Source organism: Chrysochloris asiatica, unplaced genomic scaffold (genome assembly GCF_000296735.1).
Source record: "Chrysochloris asiatica unplaced genomic scaffold, ChrAsi1.0 scaffold00002, whole genome shotgun sequence".
Classification (NCBI taxonomy): Eukaryota; Metazoa; Chordata; class Mammalia; order Afrosoricida; family Chrysochloridae; genus Chrysochloris; species Chrysochloris asiatica.
The window spans coordinates 30,720,765-30,727,889 of record NW_006408520.1 but is presented as its reverse complement, the minus strand read 5'-3'; the positions used below and the strand labels follow the sequence as shown (position 1 = coordinate 30,727,889).

Below are 7,125 nucleotides of genomic sequence, written 5' to 3'. Positions count from 1 at the left end.
ACACCACATAAAAACAGTAGTTTGGGCATTCTCAGGGGACTCAAATCATGTTTCTTTTCGATGTTTTTTGACTTTGGATAACAAAAAGGAATCTGAAGGGGTATGATCAGGACTGTAGGCTATAAGGTTTCCTGATAAAATTATTGTAGGACTTCCCTTACTATCTTAAAAGAATAAGTAAGTGCATTGTCATGATGGAAAAAAATTCGTAACTTTCCTGGCCTTTTTCTCTTCAATGCAGTTTTCAATTTTCTTTTCTTTTTCAGGTTTTTGTTGTTTATTTATCTTCTATTTTTATACGTCACATCATTAGTAATGGAGTCCTGGTATATTGCTGTGGGATAAATACTCCACCTCAAGTTCAGTTTGAACCTCAAGGTCAGCAGTTCAAACTCCCCAGCCACTCCTTGGAACCTCTATACACGGTCACTATGAGTTAGAAATGACTCGAAGGCATTTAACAACAACATCATCATTAATATATGTTACAATATTGCAGGTACAATTTTCTGATGCTATCATTCTCATGTTCATTCACAGATGTTCAATTTTAACTTACTATTTAAAATAAGATTGTTGATTTAGTTTTCTAAACCAAATTAGTGGCTTCAGTTGTTTGAAAATGTGGACCCAAATGCTGCAGATTCTGGAAACAGTTAGATGTTTCTACAAAACATATAAAGAAAAAAGAAAGGACCATACAGACAACTGTCAGTAACTTTCTGATAAGAAGCACTAACCCCATTTTCAGGGATAATCCAGTTGATCTAGAATCTTCCACAAAAGGAGTTATTGCCACAGTTTACAAAATACTAATTTCATCCAACTCTTTTTCATTGTCAGAGTAAATTTTTATGATTGGTGTATTTTTTATGTATGTATGTATGTATGTATGAAAATGTATTTATAAGCCTAGATATAATGTTTACAAACCACAAAGGCACGTAAAAATAAGATTTATATAGAGGTACTGAAAATAAAATGAAAACAAAATTATAAAATGAAAAATGAGGTATTCAACTTAAGTCAGAACCTACCTACAATGCAGTTGGAATAGATCTTCATAGTAAGTCAAGAATTACCTATATATGTAATTTTTTTAAAAAACTTTTTATTACAAATTGAGTAAAGGTTTACAGACAAGATCATCAACAAGTCATACACTTTATTTCATCTCAATGATTGTAATCCCCTCCATGCAACAACAGCTATTCTGCTTCCTCCCTGTGGTTCCTGTTTCCATTCCACCCACCTTCCCAACCCTTGTCAATTGTGTTCTTAGGTAAATGCTGCCCTTTTGATTTTGAATGATTGACCTTTCCACGGAGAGCCTACCTCACCGGTGCTGCTGTCCTCTCTATATACTTATCTACTGCTTGGCTAAAAATTGGGCCACAAGGGTAAGTTCCTTTCTAGAAATGAGGAGTAGTCGAGGGCCATAGTCCCAAATTTCTCCAGTCACTTTCTGACCAGTAAGGCTCGTCTTTATTATTATTATTATTATTAATTTTGAGTTTTGTTCCACATTTTCTCCCACTCTATTTGTGACCTTCTAATGTGATCCTTTTCAGAGTCTTTGGAAGTGGTAGCCAGGCACCAACCATCCAGTTCTTCTGGTCTTAGAGTCATGGAGACTGATGTTTATATGTTCCATTAGTCCATTGGACTAATTGATTCCAAGCCTCTTCAATTCTCATCACTCTTCTTTCTTCTGGTGCATGAAGAGACCAACAGCTGCTCATGAGCTTTTAAGATCCCAGAGGCTACTCACCAAAGTAGGATGTAGAACATTCTTTGTGAGTTTTCAATTTTCTTAAAATTTCTCCCTACAATTTCCCATCATCATCTTGTGTCCTTTGAGAAAATCTATCAAGATTACTCCTGTGGAATCCTAAAAAATACTCCCCATAACTTTCTGAACTGACCTCTCTGCCTTGAACTGACACTTGAGGTCTTCCCAATCTTTCTGAAACACTCGGCCCATCTTATTTCATGTGGGGTAGCATTCCTATAAATTTCTTGCAATACTTCAATGATTTGGGAATATCATTTGTTAAACATTTTATATTTATAGCCTTGACCTCACAATAATTTTTTTTCATGGCACAAGGAGTGTCCGCTTTTTGGAAGGTACCTTTAATAAGACTAAGATGAGTGAATCACTGGGAGAACTTGTTCTGTAGCCACCCACTTACTGCAGAGACATGTTTAAACAGGTTTTGTTAGGAATAAACCTGTATAGATAGGAACTGGAAACCTAATAACAATATTTTTTGACAGGCCATTGTATAGTCTTTATTTGTATTCTGAACATGAATCTTCCACTAGATGGTAAGCTCCCTAAGAGCAAGGATTTGTGTGGCACTTTAGGATAAGCATTGGACTACTAACTAAAATGCTACCAGTTCAAACCCACCAGCCACTCCTTGGAAATCCTATACAGTCACTGTGTGTCAGAACTGACTCCAAGGCACATAACAACAAAAACTGTATCTATCAGATATGCAGTCCCTATCAGAGTGCTTGGCACATGGCTGTTGTTGTTGTGTATAGGTATTCGGTGGGTTTGAACCACTGAATTTGCGGTTAGAAGTTTAGTGCTTGTCCTACTGTGCCACACCAGCTCTCCCTTGGCATATGGTAGGCATTCAATAAATACATTAAATAAATGAACTAGGGTTCTGTGAGAGAATTGAGTTCTAATGCTTCAATCTTCTATTTTGTGAACTAAAATTTCTCTCTCATAAATGAAGAATGGCACTAGCTATGTACCATTTTTGATTGTTGTTGTTGTTAGGTGCCATCGAGTTGGTACTGACTCACAGTGACCCTATGCACAGCAGAAAGAAACACTGTCTGATCCTGGGCCAACCTCACTATTGTTGCCACGATTGAGCCCATTGATGCTGCCACTTTGCCAATCCATCTCGCTGGGGGTCTTCCTCTTTTTCTCTGACCCTCCACCTTACCAAACATGATATCTGACTCTAGAGACTGCTCCCTCCTAACAATATGTCCAAAGTATAAGTGACAAAGTTTGGCAAATCCTGGCCTCCAAGGAGCACTCTGGCTGCACTTCTTCCAACATAGATCTGTTGGTTCTTTTGGAAGCCCATGAAACTTTCAATATTCTCCTCCTACACCATAACTCAAAAGCATCAATTCTTCTACAGTCTTCCTTATTCACTGTCCAGCTTTTGCAACCATATAAGGTTGTTGAAAATACCATGGCTTGGTTCAGGCATACCTTAGTCCTCAAGCTGACATCTTTGTTCTTCAACACTTTACAAAGGTCTTGTGCAACAGATTTGCCTAATGCAATATATCCTTTGTTTTCTTGACTGCTGCTTCCATGAGTGTTGATGGTTGATCCAAGATGAATTAAGTCCTTCACAACTTCAATCTTTTCTCCATTGATAAGAATGTTGTTTATTGGTCCAGTGATTAGGATTTTTGTTTTTTTATATTGATATGTAATCCATACCGAAGGCTGTGTTCTTTGCTCTTCATCAGTAAATGTTTTAAGTCTTCTTCACTTTCAGCAAGCAAGGTTATATCATCTGTATATCGCAAGTTGTTAATGAGTCTTCCTCCAATCCTGATGCCACGTTTTTCTTCATATAAACCAGCTTCTCAGCTTATTTGAAAATGTTTACTGAGATTACTCTTTGTGTTCTGCAGATAAAGAATAGCCCTGGTTGACGAAGACTAATTGAATTAATGAGTTCATGATTGAATGACTGAATGAAAAGTCCCACTTTCTCCAAGAAGCCTCCTCTGATAACAGCATTTTGTTGTTGTTGTTGTTGTTAAGTGCCTTCGAGTCGGAGCCGACCCATAGCGACCCTGTACAGGGTTTCCGAGGGTGTAAATCCTTACGGGAGTAGAAAGCCTCATCTTTCTCCCGCGGAGCGGCATTTTAGGACCAGTTAATAGTATGTTAGCAGAATTAATAAGACTGTCTATCTGTACATGAATTCTGTAATTCTTCCTACATCTACTATGTTTTGGGCTTGGAATGGTTAAGAGTGAAACACTCCTGCTTAATGCCTGGTGAGCACTTAGGAGAGAGATACTCAGCCTTCCCTGTAATATGACTTTTGGGACCCTGTAGTTAATGGCTTTGTAAGCAGATCCAGCCTTTTAGAGGTTTCACAAAAGGGCGCACACACAATTGAAGCTACAGTTCTGAGTACTGTCTGGTCCTGATAAGCCTGGCTGGGAATGCCCTGTACTATCCCTTCCCCAAATCAAAAGCTCTTTGAGAGCTGGCCAAGCACTTGAGACCAACCAAGCAATACTAAATGCATTGTCTTGTCTAAGCAAATCATGAGAAATAAATTCAGATCCTTGCTGACTTCACCAACTTAAAAAACAAACAAAACAAAACTGCTTTTACTTAATGCATAGTCATTGCTCTAAAGAGATTCTCTTTACTTCCCTTAGGATTGTATTTAGGCTGAGGAGAACCAGGCCCTTCTTGCAGGAAGTCTCATTCTATAAGAAAACTTCTATTTAAACTTCCACTTGTCCTCTGCCAACTGCAGTATCCCAAGTTCCAATGGTTAAAGGAAAAAGAAAACAACAAAAGTTGTTTCCTTCAAGTGTTGTTTTTAAACCACTATATGTTATTTAAGTGTGTTACATATAATCAGACTTCATTTACCCAAAACATAGTAAAACTCAATGAAAAGTAAGTAAATGATTGAAAGTGCAAAACTATGGACAAAACATAACAGATGGTCAAAGGAGGAGGTGCTTACTTCCAGCTCCGGACACTTGGGGTTCCACTGAGGGGATGGAGTGTGAACTGAACCCTGAAGAACAAGTAGAGATCAACAAGATTGGGAAGCATTTTAGAATGAGGAATAATGAGAGTAAGATACACAAGCAGCAAAATATAAGAAATGTCTCTGCATAGGAATGGTGGTGGTGGTGATGGTGCTGTGCCCTCAATTGATTCCAACTCATAGTAACGCTGTGGGTTACTGCGCTGGACTGCAAAGGTGGTTTGAACCTCAAGGTTGGCAATTCAGGCTCACCAGCCATATCTTCAGAAATACTCTACAGGGGCAAAACCAACTCAACAGCACTTAACAACAACATAGCGTTTCCAAGGCTATAAAGCATCATCTTTCTCCCACTGTATAGGAATTTGTTGTTGTTGTTAAGTGCTATCAAGTCAGTTCCAACTCATAGCAATCCTGTATAGGGTTTCCAAGGAGCATGGGATGAATTTTAACCGTTGACTATGCAGAGTACTAGGAAATTCTCTATGAGAAACATTAATGCTTTTTAGATTTTTATACAAATGGTACCAATACTCCATTGTCTTGGGTTTTAAACCTTGGAACTTCTTTAAAACTTGGATTTTAAACTTCTTTGAACTTTTATAGCCAATCAAATGCCACATTCATTCTAGTTTTGTTTCAAACTGTCTCTCCCTTAAGTCCATTATTTTCCATTTAGCTCCATTATTATTTAATCTGGACAACACTGTGGTTCCGTTTTTTAAACTTTTTTTTCTCACCACAACCCAAAGAAAAGCATTTTTTATTGAGACCAATTACAAATACACACAGACAAGATGGGGCACTACCACTGTGGAATGCCGTAGACTGCACTCAAACACTTGCCCTTGAAAGTAAACTTCCAGGACCCTGCTGGAGCCTCTGCTGCCAACAACATGTTCAAGGTAATTCAGAGATCTGTGGGACTGTCCAGGCTGAGTCTGCTCACCTTCAATGTCTATGCATCTCCAAAGAAGGACTCACTCAACAAAAGTTCTGTCAAGGTGGATGAGCTTTACTCTAAGCACTGTACTAAATCTAAACATGAGGAAGAGCCAAGAACCCTATTTGAAGAAAACATTTCACAGCTCTGACACATTTGTGAGCAGTTTACAAGTCAGTGTCAGGAGAAGTACTTCTATACTAAGACTAAGATGAAAAGTATTGTTCAGTGGGGGGTAGACAACTATGAATATCGCCAAAATGTCTTCATGGATTTTTTCCAAGACTTGGTGTTATTGGGTTTGCTGGTTTTGTTGGACTCTTTTCTCTAGAGGTTCAATATAAAGAAGTTGGTGTATCCATCTGGTTTCATGGGAATATCTGCCTCTGTCTATTCAACAACAAGCCATAAGTTTTGTCCAGGTCAGTAGGGAAATACTTTATGAATGGGGTTTGCAAGGATACATAATCATAGAAGGTTGGTAAAATTTTCAAAAGCCAGGAAATGTGAAGAATCCACCCAAAAATAAGTAGCATATGCTTTGTTCTAATGATTTTAATCAGGTATAGGTAAACATTGGCAATTCCATACAATAAATCAGTATTTCTACAGAAAAATGGTGAAGTCAGTATTGAATGTAGTAAATTGGCTTTCTTCTTCAGGAAAAACTGTACTTCAATTTTCTTTATCTTGGGTGATACCCAAGTGGACTAATCTGGGATGTTTTCACTTAGAGATAATATACAAGTCTCAAACTCCTTATTTTCATGTTGCTATTTATGTACATAATTATAATTCAAAGTTTAAAGGGGAAAAAAAGAAAGCAAAATTCCATAAAGGTACAGTTATTATTCTGTTTTATCCTTGTTTTTAAAGCTAGTTAGAACCCACCAAATTAATTTTACAAACCACTGTTGGTTGTTACATACAGTTTGAATTACTCTAATATAGAAATCCTATGTACTTTATTCCATCAATTCCTGGTACCTTGTTCTTTGCCAATTCTTTAAATGCACCTTGGACTTCCTCCTTCAGTATTATTGGCTCTTGATCATATGCTACCTCTTGAAATGGCTGAACATCAACCATGTCCTTTTGGTACAGTGACTCCGTGTATTCCTTCCATCTTCTTTTGATGCTTTCTGCATCATTCAATAATTTTCCCAGAGAAAAGTATTGCCAAGAAATTTGGAAGACAATTATTTGGCGGACTGATTGGAAGAGATCCATATTTGTGCCCATTCCAAAAAGAGGTGACCCAACTGAATACAGAAATCATCGGACAATATCCTTGATATCCCATGTGAGTAAAGTTTTACTAAAGGTAATACAGAAATGGCTGCAAGCATACATTGACAGAGAACTTCCAGAGATTCAAGCTGGATTCAGAAG

General features: G+C 37.7%; 1 pseudogene; it reads left to right on the top strand.

Annotated features, from left to right (window-relative positions):
* Positions 1–5,686: 5,686 nt before the first annotated feature.
* On the top strand, positions 5,687–6,266 carry LOC102825645 (annotated as a pseudogene).
* Positions 6,267–7,125: the final 859 nt, after the last annotated feature.